General features: G+C 45.0%; 1 protein-coding gene across 2 annotated transcripts in view; it reads right to left on the reverse strand.

Moving 5' to 3' along the window:
• The window catches only part of PDZD2 (PDZ domain containing 2), a 265,174-nt gene that overhangs the window by 230,516 nt on the left and 11,290 nt on the right, over positions 1-23,368 (reverse strand). The window lies entirely within an intron of this gene.

Raw genomic sequence — 23,368 nt, forward strand, 5'->3', positions numbered from 1 at the left:
AAAATAGCCCGGGGGACCAGAGTTAGGGCTTTATTTTTAACGGATAGTGCACTAACCTATGATAGTCTATGGGGTAGCTCACAAGTCTGATTTTTTTCCTCTGACCGAGGAAGCACAGAGACTTGTCTGATATTGATCCGAGTGTTGGATCAAACTCATCAATGCTAGTCTATGGATTTGTGAAAAAAAAGTCAGACAGCACTCAAATGCCATCCATGCGCTGTGCATTTTTCGCGAACTGTTTGTTAGGAAAAACTTGAGAAATCTCCATCAGTTTTCTTTTTCATCCGAGAAAAACTTTTTAAACTTGGACCAAACTCCGATGATAAAAGCGGTCACTGCCCAAACCCTGGTGACACTCATCAAAAAAGCTGATGAAACTAGGACCGTTTTTCGCGTACAAGAAAAATCACCGACGTGTGAATGATCCCTAAAGATTATTTTTAGGAGTAGTGCTATAATGGTTTCATGTACTTTGTATTTTAATTATATTTCTAATATTTCTGCTTGTTGTCATTTTGTAATTTAGGAAACTGCTTATATGTTTCAGCTTCTGACATCTAGGCATAGTTCAGGAGGCGGGGGTCTCCTTCATAAAATCAGGGCTCGTGCGTCTGATGTATAAAATTAGCAATCTGGTGTCACTTCATTAGCGGCCGTATCTGTTGAAAGTGAAGTTTTTATAATCCACCTGTCGTTATTTGGATAAAGCTCGTAAACGTGACACGGGACGGATGGAGGGGATTAGATTTCATGGAGAGTCTATATGTAGACTGCGGATATAGAGGATTGGGGGGGCGAGAACCGTCTGTATCTTCTCCGATAGATCATAAATCAATGGAAAGTTGGAAGTGAAATAAAGGGTCATCGATAAAACTGGGAGGTCATGGGAATAGAAGAATCAGCGGGCTGCGGACTGCCTTACCATCGTGTACCATGCACTTATCTATATCGATGGCCGTCGCTGCCATATATAGTTGACTGGTGACCAGAGAAACGTGGTCTTCTCGCAGCCCTTATCCAGCTATCTAAAGGGGACCTGTCTTGACTCTAAATACTTTAATAAAACCACCATCAGGGTGTGTTCACACTAAGACGAGACTTTTTGCAAAATTATTGGAGCAGAAACTACAAGTTTTCAAGGAGGACTTGGAGGGTTTCCGATAAGTTTCTGCTCCAAAACTCAGTGTGAACATATCCTTACGTTTTAGAGCCTTCTTGCATTAAAATAATATTTTTTGATGGTCCATGAAATGGTCCTTATCCCTGCAAAATCAAGTAGTATAGTGGTGCTAGCAGTCAGCAAATTAAGCAGGACTAGTCTAGTGGGATGTCTACTTACCCAGACTAGTCCGATCTCAGTTGCTGCAATTGTGCCCCCTCTCACCGGGTGTGATTAACATGATCTGAACGGCTCACATCATCTCCTCGGTCCTGTAAATCTCACCCATGCGCTGATAAGATGAGGGACCTTGTATCCAGCTTCATTGCGCATGCCCAGGAAGCAGAGATGATGCAAGCATTGGGAAAGATTCACAGGACTAAGGAGTTGTGGACAGAGTAGACAATATCAGTCACGCTGTACCAGGTTATCGCCAGCAATCCCATGGATCAAGAATTGAAGACCAGTGGTTTCCATGCTCAACCAGCACGCCATTCAGACAGGACACAAAAGTACAAACCCTATAGGCAAACATATATGCAAACACTAACCACTAAGTTTCCAAAAATGTTGAAGATCAAGTGCTATATACACACCACTAGGGCCCCTTGTGACTTACACCTTCTCGCTTTCTTTCCTAAATCATGCTTACATGCCTTCTTTCCCAAACCTTCTTTTATCCACCAGTAAGTCTCATCTGGTGAGGTGGATACGAGAAGCCAAAAGTAGGGTGGAAGCATGGACCCAGGAAGTTGGAACATCAGGATGAAAGCCACGTAGAACAGTAAAAGCCTGGACAACAGGCTATGGTGGAAACCAGATAAACAAGTGAGGCAGGAGGCACCAGCAGCTACAAAACCAGGAGGTCAGATGAAGAGGAAAACAGCAGGTCTGAAGCATGATGTAGGTAGGAGAATCCATAGCAGATTGCAGCATAATGAGAAGAGTCTCTAATAACAGTTTGTGATGCTTACAGCAAACGATGCGTTAACCAGAAGGTCAAAAATGCAGCTGATGGAAATTATAGATATTACAGGTGTCTGAGGAGATGATGGCAACAGAAGAAACTGGACCGTGGCAATCTTCAAATCGAAGGAGAATGAACACGTTACAGTATCAATACTCAGACACCTAAAATGTTTTTAAATGGATCTTAAAAGGCCTTGGATGATAACCTCAGGTGTTTCTAAGTGAACCTTAAAAGTCCTGGGCAACTTGTGAAGCCCGACGTGGAGCACAGCAAAGGGCAACAGTGACAGGGGAAGGGAGTGGAGCCCAGACCAGAAGTTGAAGGTGCATAACAGAAGCCAATATCTAGAACCTCCAACAAGTCTGTATCCAGGCATCCTGATCTATACTGTTGACTTCTCTCTCATTTTGCTGACTATGCACGTCTGGAACTATCGTAACGTGTTAGCATTCCCGGTGCCTGCAGATGCTGAGTACGACCAAGCGTTTCAAGTTCTAAAGGCAAATTGTAGACCACGAAGAGCCGAGTTATTATTCCTAACCAACCGGACATTACACCAATTATTGGGGTCACCGACTCCTCTCCTAGATAATCCAAAGAACAATACAGGAAATCCGTACACAAAAAGGCTTCTGACATAGGTCTACAGATCCAAAACGTACACGATGGGCATCATAGGAAATGAACATCGTAGATCTGTCATCACAATTCGTGTGCCTTACAGGAAGTTTCCCTGTCTAATAACATTATTCACATCTCTCTGGCTCACACCTCAAAGTATTTTTACATCAAAGACGTTTCAAGTAACCAGAAAAAAGCTCCCAGAGCGCCCAGCAGATGTGCATTACCATAAAGACAACCAATTAGCAATTACTCAGATGGATGATAGCGAGCTCTTTTCATGTGAAGACTCAAGTCTTTTCTCCTAAGGGCTCATGCACACGGGCATAGAGCCAATATAGCTCCTATGCAGACACCGGGGGGCTACACTGCACCTATGCAGGCATCGGGGGGCTACACTGCACCTATGCAGGCATCAGGGCTACATGGATCCTACACAGGAACTGGGGGGCTACACTGCACCTACGCAGGCACCGGGGGGCTACACTGCCCCTAGAAAGACACCGGGGGCTACACCTAACCTATGCAGTCACTGGCAGCAACTCCGCTCCCATGTAGGCACCGGGGGTCTACACCGCTCCCGTACAGGCCCCGAGGCTACAATACTTCTACAGTAGATATCCAGATATAATGCCCTGTGTCTATCAGACTCTGTGTATTCAGAAATATTCTGCTCTAGAAGCAATGCGCTGAGAAGTTTATACCTGTGTACATACAGAGTCTAATGGGGGATGACAATTTTTATTGTCGGATTTGTACAAAATCCTAAAGAAATAAAACTCTGCATACTATAGTTGGAGGCACTTCTTTGAAAGCCCTATTTCTGCTGAGCACAAAGAAAAGCCACAGTATTAGCAGCGTGCGTGGGCCCTAAAATGGAGATTCAGAGAAATGAAAAATATAATGGAGAACAACTTAATATTCACACGGGGTTCGACCACTGGAACTCCAAGTGTTCCCAAAAGCAGAGCTCTGGATATGGAGAATCGGGACCTGCTGAGCCTCGTCCTGAATGAAGCAGAGGTGCACATGCCCGAGCTCCGCTCTAGTCACTGTCTATGGGACTGCCCGAGAAAGCAGAGTGCAGCACCGCACTATTTTCAGCAGTCCCAGAGACAATGAATTGAGTGGATCTCAGGCATACATTCTGTACAGTCCCATTCTTAGAATTCAGTTCTTGGGATCGCTGGGAATTCGAGAGGCCGGACACCAGCAATGAGTAAGTTCTGCCCCAACTTATGGATAGGGATAACTTTAAATACTGGGAATACCGCTTTAAAGTGATACATGCTAAACATAACTCAATTTGGGTGACTGTACAACTTAGTTGGACTTTTCCATAAAATGGTCTTTTGGCTGAGACTGGACCACCATCTGATGTATATGGTTGTCTCCTCACCCTCCCCATACAGATGAGGTCAGGGGAGATAAGGATTGGGTAGTTAAAATTTTAATTCCCATTTGTTTTGTTTTCAAGAAGATAAGGAGACATCAGATGTTTCTGGCATCGAACGTTCATGGAAACAGTAGACATTGAAGATTTCCTTTTTTGTGTCTCTGGCAGTTTTGCGGATGCATGGTAACAGACAACAAACAAACCCCTTGTAGTCTGACCCTGCAGTCAATCTCCTCTTCCATCGGCTGTCGCCTACTTCTTCCTAAAAACACATTTGGTATATTTGTAGAAAGAAGCACGGGATATGTTGATGAGAGTATGACTGGAGGATCAGACTACAAGTGGTTTGTTTGTTGTCTGTTACCATGGAGATTCATTGATTTGCATAACTGACAAAATTTGAAAAAGTTGATTTATCTTCATGTTAGATAAATTAGAGAAATTCAAAATGGTTGGGATGGCCTATATTTTACCCGCTCTCAATTACAAAAATTTATTCAGCTATGTTTAGTAATATATATTAAAGGGAAAATGAGGGAGACAACCAATAGGTCCAAAATTACAGTTCTCACAGAAAGTCTAATGAAGCATTCAGATAATTCAGAACTAACTACATTTAGATATTCAAAAGTAAAAAAAAAAAAAAAACAGCAATAAGTTTTTTTTCCAGGACGTAAAGGGAATCTGTCATCAGAAAATGACCTATTGTTTAAATCAGATTTTTGTTTTTTTTCATATTAAGATCCTTATTTTTTTTTAAAAAATAGTAATCTTGCAATTTTCACACTGGCCACCTTGTTTTTTTTTTGACCTGTACTCCTTGTCCTTTCAAGAACAGTTTTCAGGAGGCTCCTTATCAGCAGAGGCAGGTTTACAATGAGAGGTAACACCTCTGTACACAGCTGATTACACAAAATCTACCACTCACAATAGGCGGTCACAGCTCCTCCTCACTTCACAAAGATCTCTGCACACGCTTATTAGATGCTTCACTACAAAAGATAGGGTCCGAGTCTGTTCATTGTTGCTAATGTACATGTGTTGTTTCCTGAAACCACAGAACGATAGATACTAAAAAGCCTCAGAAACTAGTATGAAAACTATTTATAATTTTTATTTTTAATACCAATTTTTTCTTTTTTTTTTAAATACATTTACCACAAATACCTGAATTAAATAATATGTCATTTTTTGATTATAGGTCATCAATAATTAAGAGTAAGCCATCATTAACCACTATCAGATCGATGGGGGCGACACCCAGCACTCCCATGGATTAGCTGTTACCAGATGTACAGAGCTGGAACAGCACAGCTCCATACACCATGTAGTGGCCGTTCTCAGGTACTGCAGTTCAGTTTACATTTAAATGGGATCTGAGCTGTAGTACCTGAGAACAGCCACTACGCGGTGTATGGAGCTCTGCTGTTCCAGCTCTGTACATTTTGTACATCCGGCAGTAAGACAAGGGACAAACAGTTTCAACAGTTGCCCGGTGTCTTATCCATAGAAATGTAGGGGTACGTCTCTAATATAGAATTCATGGACAACCCCTTTATACCTTTATACCCTCAACAATTATGAAATCGAAAGTGATTCGATATCAGAGGCATATTTACAGATAAAGTCCTTATTCCATCATCAGTTACGGGTATAACAGTCCCATTACATAATCTGATCCATATATCAGGAATATAATGTGTTTATGAAGTGCGGTTTTATTTGCTATCCTGCAAGTCGTCTTCCCGACACGTCTCCTGTCCTGTGTGTTTATGCCTGGGTCCGGCGCTGAGCTCCGCGCTGTGTCCATTCATTTCTGCGCACTCGCCACTGTTTACACTACTAAGTACATCATTTAACAGAACGACGCGAGAACGCACAAGAGGACGTGATGTGTGATCGCGTTAAACAACGCTTCCTATAGAAGGGCTAACATCTTCATGCTGCCCGAAACGCGTGGATCTTGCATTAGGATATTGGCTACTAGGAGCGTTCACTTTATCTCGGCAACTCCGTATAAGCGAGATCTGCCGTTATCATACATTATGTAAGGCTCCATTATTTTTGGACTGTTCCCCAAAACCTCCTTTCTGAAATTAATCCAAAATGGTAATCAGCTCATCATCACATATCCAGCTTCAGAATGTGGCTCCGAGCCATATACATTTCCGCCTGCAGCAGCAGAACTTCTTATAGGTTTGCCTTCTAAATTAAATGTAATAAAAGGATAAGACGCTCATTAAATAGACAGTCGCTCGATTAAGACGCTCTCCAGTCCATCCCCCTCTGACATATCCATATATCTTACTAGGGCAGATGGTGTGACAACCATCCTTAAGGGGTTATGCTTATCTTCTGTCTTACTCCCGGTTTACTGCTTGACTGCAGCCGTGTTCTCCGAAAGATTGACAGTCGTGCCACAGCAGCATGGCTGAACCACTGGCCCAAACTGAGCACGCTCTGACGCTTTGCCTCAGCGGCTTCGGAGGAGTGCAGGGGCACCAAAGGATCCAGCGATCTGGCGAGTTTCAATGCAGCTCTTACCAGCTCTATAGCAAAGAGCTGGTAAGTGCATGCCCCTTGCCTAGGATATGGGCCACCTCTGATAGACTATCCCTCAGTTCTTGAGATCGGAGAGGATTGTTAAAAAGAAATAAATTGCAAAGTTACCTGCTTTTGCAAGCAATTTTATCCATTAAATGGGATGTCCGGCCTTAGGCTACAAGTCTGCAGTCGGCTACAAGTCTGCAGTCACTCTGTGTGACTGCAGACTTGAGAATCCTCACATCGCGTACACTGCGTGCTGTGAGGATTCTCCGGTGCCGGCCTCGTAACCATAAGTATGAAATTTGTGGCCATGTGCCGACTAGACATGCGCTGCCTCACTCAGTGCAAGTGTACACGTCTAGTCGGAATGTGGCAGGAAATCACATACTTGCAGTCACACGATCGCCCACTCCTGGCGCCAGCACCGGAGAAACCTCATAGCACACAATGTGAGTGATGTAAGGATTCACAAGTCACGGAGTAACTTGTCACGCTGTCTCTGTATACTGGAGGTAGGGGGCCTAAGCTGACCCTAAGCTGGGGCCCTGACTAATCCCTCAACCTGGAGGTACTGTTAAAGGTACAGAGGTCCAGGCCGCCAGCGTAACCCCTACCTCCTGAGGATCCCTGCACCTAAGTAATCTAGTCCTGAGAAGGACCCCGATCACAAAAAGGGGACAAGTAATAATATGCCCACACACAGTACTTAGACGAACGAGACAGTACAAGGGAAAAACCAAAACCACCTTGCATACAAAAACTACACAACTACAACAGAGGGAACACCAACGGGAAAGGAGATAAATGATAAAGCGAGGAAGGGAAAAAACGCTCCAAATACACTTATCTCTTAAACTCCAAATACCACGATCCGCTCTGTTAGTCTGCATGAAATGCTTTCACCGACACTTCCCTAACAGACCAGCAGGCATTTGAAGGAGTCTCACTACAGCAGCATTGATTGCAGCTGGGCGAGGCTGGACCTCGTCTAGCACAGAGAGAGAGAGAATTAACTCCCTCACTGCCGAAAAACACAAAGCACCAAAAAGTCAGCTGCGAGAAGTCAGGCTGTGTAATCGTGACGATCTTCGTGGCGACACACCCGTGACAGTACCCCCCCTTCTACGAGGGGCCTCCGGACCCTCAGGGCCAGGTTTATCCGGGTGAGTCGTGTGGAAGGCCCGAACTACTCGGTCTGCGTTAATATCCGACGCAGGAACCCACATCCTCTCCTCAGGACCATACCCTTTCCAATGAACCAGGTACTGAAGGGACCGGCGATTAAAGCGTGAATCGATGACCCTCGATACCTGGAACTCCAAGTTACCATTGACCACCACTGGAGGGGGAGGTAAAGGTGACGGTACCACGGGCGCCACATACCTCTTAAGCAACGATCTGTGGAACACGTTGTGAATTTTAAACGTAGGGGGGAGGTCAAGACGGAATGCCACCAGATTAATTATAGAACTGATTCTGTACGGCCCGATGAACCTGGGACCCAGTTTCCAGGAGGGAACCTTAAGTTTTATATTCCTGGTAGACAACCATACCCGATCGTTCACACTTAGGTCCGGACCAGACACTCTCCTCCTGTCAGCCATACGTTTGTAACGGTTCCCCATAGTACTCAGATTATTCAGTACCCCTCTCCATACTGAAGCGAGTGATGAGGAAAATCGTTCCTCCTCAGGAACCCCCGAAGAGCCCCCCCTACTGAAAGTACAAAACTGGGGGTGAAAACCATAGGCCCCAAAAAACGGGGACTTACCAGTGGACTCGCTCCGCCTATTATTAAGAGCAAACTCTGCCAGAGGTAAGAAAGAAGCCCAGTCCTCCTGGTTCTCTGACACAAAACACCGGAGATATGTCTCCAAGCTCTGGTTCATTCGTTCCGTCTGACCATTGGTCTGAGGATGAAAAGCCGATGAGAACGACAAATGCATCCCCCGCCGTGCACAAAACGCCTTCCAGAACTTGGACACAAACTGAGACCCCCGATCAGACACCACCTCGGAGGGTACCCCGTGAAGCCTCACAATCTCCCCAATGAACACCTGCGCAAGAGTTTTAGCATTAGGGAGAGCAGGAAGAGCGATAAAATGTGCCATCTTGCTGAACCTGTCCACTACAACGAGTATGACCGTTTTACCCGAAGACGGAGGGAGGTCCGTAATAAAGTCCATAGACAGATGAGTCCAAGGACGCTCCGGGATCTTCAAAGGTAAGAGGGCCCCAGACGGACGGGTATGTGAGGTCTTAGAGCGCGCACAAACCCCACAGGACGCGACAAAAGTTACCACCTCCTTATGTAAGTTAGGCCACCAAAACCGACGCGAGAGGAGATCCACAGTTGCTTTACTCCCCGGGTGTCCTGCAAAAACTGAGTTATGGTGTGCCTCGATCACCTTTTGTCGCAACTGATCTGGAACAAACAGTCTCCCCGGAGGTCCAACAGGGGCGTCCCCCTGAGCCTCCAATACCTCCTCCTCCAGCTCAGAGCATACTGCCGAAACCACCACCCCCTCCTGAAGGATAGGAATCGGGTCGTCCGTATTCCCGGCCCCAGGGAAACTACGAGATAAGGCATCCGCCTTTACATTTTTTGACCCAGGACGATATGTAAAGACAAAATTAAACCTGGTAAAAAACAATGACCACCTAGCTTGTCTGGGATTCAGACGTTTCGCGGACTCCAGATATAGCAGGTTCTTGTGATCGGTGATGACGGTGACCGGATGGACTGCCCCCTCCAAAAAATGGCGCCACTCCTCAAAAGCTAACTTAATGGCCAAGAGTTCCCTATTGCCGACATCGTAATTCCTCTCAGCGGACGACAATTTTTTAGAGAAAAAGGCGCACGGATGCCACTTACCAGGGGACGAACCTTGTGACAATACTGCTCCCACCCCTACCTCGGAAGCGTCTACCTCTACAATGAATGGCTGTGACGCATCAGGTTGAATGAGTATGGGTGCCGAGGCAAAACATTTTTTCAAGGAGGAGAGTGCTTGACAAGCCTTGTCAGACCACCTAGAAAAATCCGTCCCCTTTTTAGTCATGTCTGTGAGAGGCTTAACCATGGACGAGAAATTACGAATGAACTTCCGGTAATAATTAGCAAACCCCAGGAAACGTTGTAGTGCCTTAAGATTCTCTGGCCGATCCCACTCAAGAACTGCCCGCACTTTCCCAGGGTCCATACGAAAACCGGACGCTGAAACCAGGAAGCCTAAAAACTGGAGTTCCTGTACGGCGAACACACACTTTTCCCATTTGGCATACAGTTTATTATCCCGCAAGATCTGTAACACCTGCCTAACGTGCTCCTGATGAGACACCAGATCCGGCGAGTAAATTAAGATATCATCCAGATATATGACAACAAACTGTCCCACCAGGCGGCGAAAAATGTCATTAACAAAGTGTTGGAACACCGCCGGGGCATTAGTCAGACCGAATGGCATGACAAGGTTCTCATAATGCCCCTCTGGAGTGTTAAACGCCGTCTTCCACTCATCCCCCTCCTTCATCCTAATCAGATTGTACGCCCCCCTGAGATCCAACTTAGAGAACCATTTGGCGCCCACGATCTGATTAAAGAGATCGGGAATAAGTGGGAGCGGATACGGATCTCGGACCGTAATCCGATTAAGTTCACGGAAATCCAGGCAAGGGCGTAGGCCTCCATCTTTCTTGTTAACAAAGAAGAACCCCGCAGCCACCGGTGAAGATGAAGGTCTAATATGCCCCTTAGCCAGACTCTCTGAAATATAATCCTTCATGGCCTGCCTCTCAGGACCAGAAAGGTTATACAACCTAGCTTTAGGTAACTTGGCCTCAGGGAGCAGTTTTACAGAACAGTCATACTCGCGATGAGGAGGTAGTTCCTGACACCCTTTCTCCGAGAATACATCCTCAAAGTCCGCCAGAAATGGAGGTAAGACCCAAGGAGTAACCGCACCGATGACCGTGTTCATGCAGTTTTTATTACAGAATTTACTCCATTGGCTTATCTCTCTGGTTTGCCAATTAATAACCGGGTTATGCTTAGTTAACCAAGGAAGGCCCAACACTATAGGAGTGGGAAGACCCTCCAACACGTAGCAAGACAACAGTTCTTTATGTATCGCCCCCACTTGAAGTTTTACGTCATGCACAGCTTGCAAAAAACTTCCCTGACCGAGAGGCCTGGCATCGATCGAGAATATGGGGATGGGTTTAGCCAACTCACTCAATCGCATACCTTGAACCCGGGCAAACCGAGCATCAACCAGATTAGCCCCGGCCCCACTATCCAGAAGAACAGATATCCTCTCAGTTCTCGTACCCACCACCACCTCCGCCGGTACGAGAAACTGAGACGAACCTAGGGACGAAATACCTACTCCCAGATTGCCGTCCACCACACAACCTGGGATCAACAGTTTTCCGACGACTCTTCACTCTGCAAGGGACGGGATGGACACCCCCCAATAAAATGTCCCTTTCTCCCGCAGAAGAAACACCTTCCTGTCTTATGGCGCACCACCGGTCCCCTCCCCCGAAATGATGTCCCTCCTAATTGCATAGGCTCCTCTGGACTGACCAGGGGAACCACCATATGAGGGGACCTTGTAGGAGGTGGAGTCATCACAGGGGGTAGAGTTATCCCGCACCTCTCCCGAAGCCGTCTGTCAACGCGAATAGCAAGGGCCATAGCGGCTTCCAGTGACGCGGGAGAGTCATACTGTGCCAACACATCCTGTAATTTGTCGGATAAACCTTGACAAAACTGGCTCCTAAGAGCCGGGTCATTCCACTGGGTGTCCGTGGCCCACCTACGGAACTCCGAACAGAATTCCTCCGCCGGACGATCTCCCTGCTGAATCCTACGTAACTTAGACTCAGCAAGGGAGATCCGATCTGGGTCATCATATACGAGTCCCAGAGCAGCGAAAAACCTATCCACTGACTGGAGAGCCGGGGAGCCCGGGGGAAGAGAGAACGCCCAAGATTGTGGGTCCCCTTGTAGGAGCGAGATGACAATTCCCACCCTTTGTTCTTCACTCCCCGATGAGCGAGGCCGCAGCCGAAAGTACAACTTGCATGCCTCCCGGAAAACAAAAAACTTGTCCCGCCCCCCAGTGAACCTGTCAGGGAGAGCTACTTTAGGTTCTGGTCCGGCTTGCTCCTGAGGATACAAAACCTTGGACCTAACGTCCGCCAGCTCCATGGACAAACTCTGCAACTGCCGAGCTAGACCGGCTACTGGATCCATGGTAGCTGGAGAAAAACTAAGTGGGTCGGTGAAAATGTCACGCTGTCTCTGTATACTGGAGGTAGGGGGCCTAAGCTGACCCTAAGCTGGGGCCCTGACTAATCCCTCAACCTGGAGGTACTGTTAAAGGTACAGAGGTCCAGGCCGCCAGCGTAACCCCTACCTCCTGAGGATCCCTGCACCAAAGTAATCTAGTCCTGAGAAGGACCCCGATCACAAAAAGGGGACAAGTAATAATATGCCCACACACAGTACTTAGACGAACGAGACAGTACAAGGGAAAAACCAAAACCACCTTGCATACAAAAACTACACAACTACAACAGAGGGAACACCAACGGGAAAGGAGATAAATGATAAAGCGAGGAAGGGAAAAAACGCTCCAAATACACTTATCTCTTAAACTCCAAATACCACGATCCGCTCTGTTAGTCTGCATGAAATGCTTTCACCGACACTTCCCTAACAGACCAGCAGGCATTTGAAGGAGTCTCACTACAGCAGCATTGATTGCAGCTGGGCGAGGCTGGACCTCGTCTAGCACAGAGAGAGAGAGAATTAACTCCCTCACTGCCGAAAAACACAAAGCACCAAAAAGTCAGCTGCGAGAAGTCAGGCTGTGTAATCGTGACGATCTTCGTGGCGACACACCCGTGACATAACTGCAGTAATCTAAGATAAAACAACCCCTATAAGGACAATCCTGTTTTGGTCCTTACAAAGTTGTTACAGTTTATCATTCAATCAAAGGATTGCTTCTTACACAAGTCAGATCACCTCTCTTCTGACACTAGTTTGCTACAATGCATCAGCGCAGGTAACGTGATTAAAAAAAACGTGGCAGTTTTCTTTCAGAAACAGCGCCACCACTGACCATGGGTTGTGTCCGGTATTACAATTCAGCCCCACTGAATAGAGTGGAGCTGAAATGCCGTACCATGACATGTTCAGGGGTGAAGTTGGACAACCCCTTTAACATCCAGAACACTGTGTGTAATAGGAAACGTTTTACACAACAGATTGTTCCATTTTGGCACAATATTTTCCCTGCATTAAAACCACAAAAAAGTAACTATACAACTATGGCTATACCATACAATGGCGATTTGGCCTGAAAGGGTTACAGCGTAAAGTACTATAAAACACAATTTCCACAACACTATTTTATTGCTCCTTTAGATTAAGATCAGGTTTCTGCTTTATGTAATGCAATAGAAAACATATGCGTTTACTTTCGGCTTCCGCTCCGGAGCTGTATTCCATCTTTGGTGATATAAGTGACTGGGGGGCTGCTCTGGGCAGGAAGAGGTTACACAGCGCTGGAAACAATAACTTAGGAGCCCTAAATAACGGCTTTGCCTTATACACTGCAATAAGGTAATCAAAAGACATAAAAAAGGGGAAAAGTCCCCCAAAAATGAAGTTGTACAGAAGTTTCAAGAGCCAGTCCTTCTACGGAGCCCCCTACAGCACAATGTGCCCTCTGTGACCATGCCAGGAGATAGTCCTTTTTTTTAGGGCACAAACCACAAGTCTGCTAATTCGGGCTCTGGTCACACTTGTGTTTTTTCATCTGTTTCTGGTCTTGTTTTTATTACAACAGCTGAGGGACAATGTATAGGTATAAATGCTATGGGATCAGAAGGTCAGGCTTCGCAAAAATAAATATGCCCCCATTTTGCATCCCAGAACGCTTACTTTTCTGCATTCGTAGTAGAGTTCTGATCCTATACTCTTTTAAGGTCCTATATTGAATGTCACTGTAGCACTTGGGATTCTGCATATATTGCTTACATTCATGGCCGAAAGTGTTGGCACCCTTGAAATTGTTCCAGAAAATGAAGTATTTCTCCCAGAAAATTATTGCAATTACGCACGTTTTGTTATACACATGTTTATTTCCTTTGTGTGTATTGGAACAACATAAAAAAAAAAAACAGAGAAAAAAAAGGCAAATTGGACATTATTTCACACAAAACCACAAAAATAGTTCAGATAAAATTGTTGGCACCTTTCCAAAATTGTGGGTAAATAACTTGGTTTCAAGCATGTGATGCTCGTTCACACTCACCTGTGGCAAGTAAAAATGTGCGCAATACGAAAATCACACCTAAAACCAGATAAAAAAAGGGAGAAGTTCACTCAATCTTTGCTTTGTATGTATGTATGTGTGTGCCACACTAAGCATTGAGAACAGAAAGGGGAGAAGAGAACTGTCTGAGGACTTGAGAATTATAATTGTTAAAAAAAAAAAAATCAATGAACAATCTCAAGGTTACAAGTCCATCTCCAGAGATCTTGATGTTTCTTTGTCCACGGTGTGCAACATAATCAAGAAATTTACAACCCATAGCACTGTAGCTAATCTCCGTGGACGTGGACAGCATACAAAAATTGAAGAAAAGTTGCAATGCAGGATAGTCCGGATGGTGGATAAGCAGGCCCAATCAAGTACCCCAAAAAATTCAAGCTGTCCTGCAGCCACAGGGTGCATCAGTGTCAGCGTGAACTATCCGCCGACATTTGAATGAAATGAAACAGTATGGCAGGAAACCCAGGAGGAACCCACTGCTGACACAGAGAAATAAAAAAGCTAGACTGCAGTTTGCCAAAACTTAAGTGTGTAAGTCAAAATTCTTTTGGGAAAGCGTCTTGTAGACAGATGAGACCAAGATAGAGCTTTTTGGTAAAGCATATCATTCTGTTTACCGAAAACAGAATGAGGTCTACCAAAAAAACACAATACCTACAGTCAAATATGGTGGAGGTTCAAAGATGTTTTGGGGTTATTTTGCTGCCTCTGGCACTGGGTGCCTTGACTGTGTGCAAAGCATCCTGAAATCTGAAGATTACCAAAGGATTTTGGGTCGCAATGTAGTGTCAGAAAGCTGGGTTTGCGTCCTAGGTCATGGGTCTTCCAGCAGGACAATGATTCCAAACATCCTTCAATAAGCCCCCAGAAATGGATGAAAACAAAGCACTGGAGAGTTCTGAAGTGGCAGCAATGAGTCCAAATCGAAATCCCATTGAACACCTGTGGAGAGATCTTAAAATTGCTGTTGGGAGAAGACGCCTTCAAATATAAGAGACCTGAAGCAGGGGATCCTCTGCCATTCTTCCTTGCAGATCCTCTCCAGTTCCATCAGGTTGGATGGTGAACGTTGGCGGACAGCCATTTTTATGTCTCTCCAGAGAGGCTCAATTGGGTTTAGGTCAGGGCTCTGGCTGGGCCAGTCAAGAATGGTCACAGAGTTGTTCTGAAGCCACTCCTTTGTTATTTTAGCTGTGTGCTTAGGGTCATTGTCTTGTTGGAAGGTGAACATTCGGCCTAGTCTGAGGTCCAGAGCACTCTGGAAGGGGTTTTTATCCAGGATATCTCTGTACTTGGCCGCATTCATGTTTCCTTCAATTGCAACCAGTCTTTCTGTTCCTGCAGCTGAAAAACACCCCCATAGCATGATGCTACCACCACCATGTTTCACTGTTGGGATTCTATTGGGCAGGTGATGAGCAGTGCCTGGTTTTCTCCACACATACCGCTTAGAATTATCACCAAAAAGTTCTATCTTCGTCTCATCAGACCAGAGAATCTTATTTCTCATAGTCTGGGAGTCCTTCATGTGTTTTTGAGCAAACTATGTGGGCTTTCATATGTCTTGCACTGAGGAGAGGCTTCCGTCAGGCCACTCTGCCATAAAGGCCCGACTGGTGGAGGGCTGCAATGATAGTCGACTTTGTGGAACTTTCTCTCATCTCCCTACTGCATCGCTGGAGCTCAGAAACAGTGATCTTGGGGTTCTTCTTTACCTCTCTCACCAAGGCGCTTCTCTCACGATTGCTCAGTTTGGCTGGACAGCCAGGTCTAGGTAGACTTCTGGTGGTCCCAAACTTCTTCCATTTAAGGATTATGGAGGCCACTGTGCTCTTAGGAAACTAGAGTAATGCAGAAATTCTTTTGTAACCTTGGCCAGATCTGTGCCTTGCCACAATTCTGTCTCTGAGCTCCTTGGGCAGTTCCAATGAGCTCATGATTCTCATTTGGTCTGACATGCACTGTGAGCTGTGAGGTCTTATATAGACAGGTGTGTGCCTTTCCAAATCAAGTCCTATCAGTTTAATTAAACACAGCTGGACTCCAATGAAGGAGTAGAACCATCTCAAGGAGGATCACAAGGAAATGGAAAGCATGTGACTTAAATATGAGTATCTGAGCAAAGGGTCTGAATACTTTCCGTACCCACTGTAGATAGATAGATAGATAGGAGATATATACACACACACACACATACATACATACTCGCTGGGTGCATACTCATACTTTCTAGAGTTTTATTTAGTTACTAGTTGTATGTGATTCTACATGTCCATATATGCCGGGCTTAAGGGTTTCTGCATGTCAGTATCAGTATGTATGCTAAATTTTATGTACATTTATGCCATGTTTATGGGTTTCTGTATATGTATGCTGACTGTGTGGGTTTCACTATGTATGCTGAGTGTATAAGTATGAGTTTTTGTGCTTGGGTTTCTGTATGTATATGTATAGTCAGGGACGGACATACCATTGGTGCAACGTGTGAAGCACAGGGGACCTCTACTGCCTCCGTCTGCCCCTATGCCGGGTGTATGAGCTCCAGTATGTATATGTATAAAATATCTGTCTGATGTTATAGTGGATGGTAAATGGGCAGAAGAATCTGCGAACCAGAAACCACGAGACCCCCCAGACAGAATGAGATTCTGTTTGTGCATGTATGGGTTTTATATTGGTATGTATGCTGGGTGTACAAATACAACTGGTATACACGGGCTCACAATCTACGAGAAACTTTTTCTTCTATATATGGATTTATATATGTATACGAGTTCCTGTATAAACAGTAGGTAACATTTTCTCTATGTATTTGTTAATGAATGTGTATTTCTTTCCTATAAATCCTACATAAAACGATGATAAATAAAGAATATCCTCACACTAGGACCTCAATCATTGTGCTCATACCAGCATAGTAGCGGTGGGGGGTACAATCACTAATTAATGTTGTGCTCAGACCTTGTAACCAGGGCAGCATACATACATCCCCGTGAGCCATACCTCCGTAAAAGGAAAAAAAAAAAGACATATTACAGAAAGGCGTCCATGAGAGCAGCTTTCCTGCCCAAACGTTTGCTGCGTCTTAATAATGTACTTTCCATATGCCCAATGAACAGAAGCAAGTTTGTTATATGACTGCATGGTTTTGCCAAAGTACACAGCAGTGACGTGTATATGGGGCTGGAAGCTCTGATGTAACCTCAATGGAAGCAGGGCAGTAACTCGGAGAAGGAGACCTAGATAAACGTCTGACTGAAATCAATCCATCAGTGCAGTAGACGTCTGAAATTTAAAGATCGGCCCTTGCTGATAAATATCAGCTGAAACTAATGTGTATGGGGGTCCCTAGACTCACCAGAGAAAAATGGATAATGAACTTATTCCTGTAAGAGATAAGTAGCAGAGTCACTGATAGACTAGACTTATGTGTCTCCATGGTAACAGACTACAAACAAACCCCGTGTAGTCTGATCCTGCAGTCATATTGATATATATTTGTCTCTTACGTCCTTCAAGCCTAACAAATCTTAATAAAACATAGGAAAAAGTAATGCATGGATAAAAATATCACCATCTAGACCAGTGTTTCCCAAATTCCAGTCCTCAAGGCCCCCACAGGTCATGTTTTCAGGATTTCCATAGTATTACACATGTGAGAGAATTCCTGATTCCTTGATGATACTTCCACCACCAGTGAAATACTAAGGAAATCCTAACAACGTGACTGTTGGGGGCCATGAGGACTGGAGTTTGGGAAACACTGGTCTAGACTAAAGACCAGATTATTGCCTAATATTTTTTACCCTTCGTGTCTTCCCAGCCTCTCTGAATACTAGCATGTGATTGGCTGCAGTGGTTTAGTGACTGAAACAGCTTATCAGAGAAACATCCAGTGATGGCAGGTTTCCAAAAAAGAAGGTACTTCTGGACACATAAAAATAAGCTCGTTGGCCAATGCAGCCGATACAGTCCGATTTTACTCTACTAAAGTACATTGGGCCAATCCCAATTCTTCCAAACACATGAACCGTCAGCACGGTTCTCGATGAGAGGGCCACTGCCAGACTCCCTTGGAAGTTGCATATCTCGGTAGTGAAAAAAAGATCAGCCATCAAAGTTCCAGTGGCAGGATCCTTCTCTTTCCCTTGACATCTAGGGGAAAGTCGGGAGGCCTCCATACACATTAGACTGTCGGCCATTCCCACCGATTTCTGAGAGTTTGACCAACTTTAGTCTAACATGTTAAGAGGTCTAGAAACATAGTAACTAGTGATTGAAAAGAAAACCTCTAGTTTTGGATGCAGAAGAATTTGGGCACAACATGTTATTACACCGTCTGGAAGGCTGTCATCCTCCACACTTGGGATTTCTTCTCTTTCGTCTGAGACTTCGGTAAGATATTGCCCATTAACGGCTTTTTTAAAATAAGCCACTCAACTTCCTAAAGTCCTGATTCACAAACTTACGCAATGATACGTCCTTAACTTTCATTTGAAGGGAACCAGTCAGTTGGTTTATACCTCCAAGGTCATCACCACCGCTGTATTATTCTGCTCTTCAATAGCTTTAGCATCACTTCATCTGAACACTGCGCATGCTCAAAATCCCGCTTGCTCAGTCTCAGGTAGTACCCCCTGCTTCAATGCACATGCCCAGGAAACACGGCACAGGGCCTTCCGCTCGCGCACTGGACCGTCGGCACAGGGCCTTCTGCTCGCGCACTGGACCGTCGGCACAGGGCCTTGCGCTCGCGCACTGGACCGTCGGCACAGGGCCTTCCGCTCGCGCACTGGACCGTCGGCACAGGGCCTTCCGCTCGCGCACTGGACCGTCGGCACAGGGCCTTCCGCTCGCGCACTGGACCGTCGGCACAGGGCCTTCCGCTCGCGCACTGGACCGTCGGCACAGGGCCTTCCGCTCGCGCACTGGACCGTCGGCACAGGGCACGAGTGGAAAATTCGCTCGCAAAAATTTTCGATCTCACAGATGATCATTTGTACAAAACTCTCTGAATTATTGCAACATAGAAATGTTATTTGAAAAGTGCCAACTGACTTGTTATAATTTATCGGCTCATGTAAAAGGACCCTATGTGATAAGATCTATCCTAACAAGAAGCATCTGGAAGATAAGCACAGACACACAGTCCCTTTCTTTACTTTGAAGTGGTTTCTTTATGTCTCCATGCAAATTGATAGAGACAGAACATATCTAGATATCCAGTTGGAGATTTCTTCGGTCAGACGTTCCCCCTCGAGTAGCAGAGCCGAGTGTGTAATGCAGTTTATTTTTGTGCATTGTGCTCATACTAATGTCCATGGGACAACAAGAAAAGTCCCTTGTGCGAGTGGACTAAGGGTCGCACATGCTCAGCGCCGCTCCAATCACACAGAGGACTTTGGGCTTTTCCTTTTCATTCCTGGATCCAGCCTTTGGACCTCTAGCTATCATATATTTATAACCTATCCTGTGTATGGGCGATAAATACGGTTTATGCTTGAAAATGCAGAGGGCTGAGTCTTCCTTTTCCTTCTCTTTTTGAGAAATTTCAACATTTTCCCCATTATCTTGCAAGCAGCGATATAGCAGACCCAAGGGTGGGAAGGAATGAAATCACAAAATTGAGACGATGGTGAATCCTGCAAAAAGAGGTTGCGTCCATCCGCACAAACAATTCTTGACGTCACTCAAATTAAGACGAAAAATGAAGCAACTTTGTAAATATCCATTTTAGGTTCACAGCCAGTATTGAGCGCTCCAGTATGTGTCTCCGTGGTAACAGACTACAAACAAAGCGGACGTAGTCTGATCCTTGGGAAGAATTTTAAGCAATTGTCTACTATGTTCACACTCATTAAATATGTATATATTTATTACACACACCATTTCTTTAAACCTTTCAAAATCATTTTTTGCTGTGTCTTTTCAGTTGGCCAAAATATAGAAATAATAGGACTACTTAATTATCTGTGGTATGAGAATAAATAGTATAATTATCTCTAGACAAATGGTATAATTCTACACATAACTAAACGTGACAGTAATTATAAGATTAGTCCAGATAGATCCGTCAGAATCAGAAGTCTCAGCCGTGTCTTGGCTCCAGATATCAGGGTCAGAATATAAAACTTTTGCTGCTTATTAAATTATTATTCCGATCCAGATGGAATTTTACTTTCCCGCCTCCTACCGGCAGAGGTGACTAATCGTTGCCACAGAAGCCTCGATTTAGGACGGCGTATCATATAACGCATCAGCAGCATGACAAAGCGGTCAGTCACTGCGAAGGCAGAAAACAAGAACGAAAGCTCCTCGCCATTAATTATAAGAACCTCTGCCGTACCTTGTCTGTGGTATTGTATCTGTTTCTAGGAAAAAGTCGGGTAACATTACAGCCATCAAAGGGTTAATCACCCAGCTTTCCTGGCAAGTCTGTCGAATTAAGCGCCGAGTCTTTTCTCAGTATCACTACTGGTCCTAATCAGGGGGGCGACAGCCCCTGCATAAGCTGCAACGTGAGTCATCATAGGGTTCATCCAACTTTCCCACAAGCTGCAAAAACAGACTCCCCATTGAGGGTCAATGCACACTTTACGTACTGGCTGCGGATTTTCAGTGAGGATTTGCATGCAGAAAATACTTTGTGTAATAAATCCACAGGTATGTAGATGACATTTTAGAACGTCATTACACGTTGTGAAAGTTTTCATGCAATTTGGTGATTTCATCGCAGATTTAGCTCCTTGTAATGGACCTGGTGAAGTCAGCAGCGGATCCCCAACAAAAGCCACATGTAACGTGTATAAACTTTTCCATGGATTCGTTATGGCTTTATGGCGAAACTTCATAGTGGATTAACCCTGTGTGCAGGGACCTTAAAGACATTTTCTAGCAAATGGATTTGCGCTGCCCTGCTCCAGCGTCGAGTCCAGATTGGCTGTTATGGAGGCAGAAAACCAGTACGGTGTCCCCTTCATTCACAGAATTGGAGGGTGTACCAGGAACAAGACCCAGCCCCTGATGCCCCCAGCCCCTGACGCCCCCTCAATCCCCGACGCGCCCAGCCCCCGACGCGCCCAGCACCCGACAAACTTCTGCAAATTATAACTGAAGCCACTTTAGTTGTCAGAAAAAAGAAAGAGAACTAAACCTAATTTTCACTCTCCACAGTATCGGCACGCAATAGAATAAGTTCCTATAGCCGCAAAAAGAGGCACAGGACGTATTATAAGGGCCGTCCATATTTTGTATCCCTTGGATATCCCAGTTTTGTGTTAAATAATGACGGCAGCCTCACTAATGAGTCATGGCTAAGCCGTAGCTCCTGACAGATTTGTGATTCTGCGGAGCTGCAAAACTTGGCAAAGTAACGACGGATTAATTCTCGGATCTCAGAACCGCACGTCTTCTATTTATCCATGTCCTTCTCTCCGGACAGTGGCCATCGCCAGCGTAGTGATCAATGTGTACGTTATCTCACCTATACAGCAATTTACACAAAATTAACCTTATGGTCTTGAAACCCCTCCAAACTCCGACATTAGAAGAGATTCATTATATAAATATTTTCAGTCGTCCCCGATGAGAGGAAATTTCCACTTCTGACATCCAATATAACTTCTAAAATAAAAGTTTATATAAACAGAAAGACTTAACGAGTGTGTTACGTGCACTGTCCTTCTATAACCCCCACACATCGCCGGCCCCCGGGCTCCTGGCGAGACGGCATCCCGTGATAGACAACACAGAAAACGCCAGGTCTCACTAAAAGACGACATTCATTTGTGAAAAATACTGCAGCCTCTGGAATCAGAAGGCAATGGTGAAGAGAACACGGCACGGAGTCCGTGCACACATGAAGGCGAGCTGTATGGCGCCACCATATAGTGCAATAATATGGAAATATCGGCCCACATTTATTAAGGATATTACCTGTTTTTAGCGTTGAAATTTTGGTGCAAAACATTTTATTAAAACTTTTGAACGCTCGTGCGCCACACTCGACACATTTCTGGCTTTAGTGTAGTCATAATTGGCGTGCGACAGTTTTTTGGCATGTGATGTTTCATCTTATTAAGTGGGGAAAAAATGCAAAGTGTTTGTAAAAATAAGCAACCTTGCAATTTACCTCTTATTAAAAATCTTCTTTGTTCTCAAGAATGGAGGGGTTTTAAATTCTATAGTTTAGAGGTGGCTGGTTCCTAAAAATGGAGAGCACGCTTGCAAGCGGTTTGCTAAAAAGCTTGTAAGCCCCACTCTAAAGCTGGCCAGATCGCTGGATCCGTCAGTCCCCTCTACTCTTCTCCGATGCTGCAGAGACCTCTGCTAGCAGCATCGAAGATCGGCCAGTTCGGGACAGCGGATCGGCCAAACCGTTGGTCACCACTGGCAATCTTCAGGAGCACATTGTCCCCCGGCAAACAGGAAGCCAGAGATAATGGAGCGGTGCGCTCCTGAAGATAGAAACTGGAGACAATCCCTTTAATGGCCTAAAATAAGCCAACTAACAAGAGAAAATTGTCAAAGGTCTTATCTATAGCATGAGCCACTGTGATAAATTTGGCGAATCTATATACTTGACTTAAGTTTAGTCAACTTCTACTACTCAAGTAACATGGCACCAATTAGGTGATTGATCTAGTAAATGGAAACAGAGGACAGCCCCCATAAGGGAGTGCCCACAATGCAATCTTGTATTCGCGTTAATAAGGAGCGAGAGTACAAAAGCCCAAAGTGGAGCATCATCGATCCAAAACTCCAGTGGGACCAGTTGGGCGTCTTTCATGTCCAAGCCCAAGTTCCACGGTGAGGTGAAAAGCCATATTTTGCCCTCTCAAATAGTGATGGCATACCCAACTTTGGAGACCCCCATCATTCCTGAATAATAAGGGTATACAATAGAGCTCCTTCACTGCTATTTCCCATAACGTAGCGGCATTGGGAACTTCATCAAGGCACAATTCAAGTATTTGGGGTTGGCTGCAGTCACCTGCATAGCTGTACGGTGGGGAGCACCCTTGTGCGGGGAAACATTAAAAGGGGGTGCAATGTGCTTTGTCCCATTTTATTTTAGGGATTGTGGGGTCCCTGAGGTCAGAAGATGAGATGACAAATGCCATTAAGCGAAAGCTGCAAAAATAAACCACTAGCAGGGTAGCTCATTAACTCGTTCCAACACACACAACTAATTATTAATCAATGAGAAACGTAGGAATTTGTCCCGTTTCTTGGGGAAAACCACAAATTGTTGTGTCTGAAGCTAATTATAAATCGTCTTTGCAAAAGTAAAATACATCGCTGTCACCATCGTTCCAATT

The sequence above is a fragment of the Phyllobates terribilis genome, unplaced genomic scaffold (genome assembly GCF_046119375.1).
Source record: "Phyllobates terribilis strain yellow unplaced genomic scaffold, ASM4611937v1 Scaffold_1__5_contigs__length_1240528914, whole genome shotgun sequence".
Lineage (NCBI taxonomy): Eukaryota > Metazoa > Chordata > Amphibia > Anura > Dendrobatidae > Phyllobates > Phyllobates terribilis.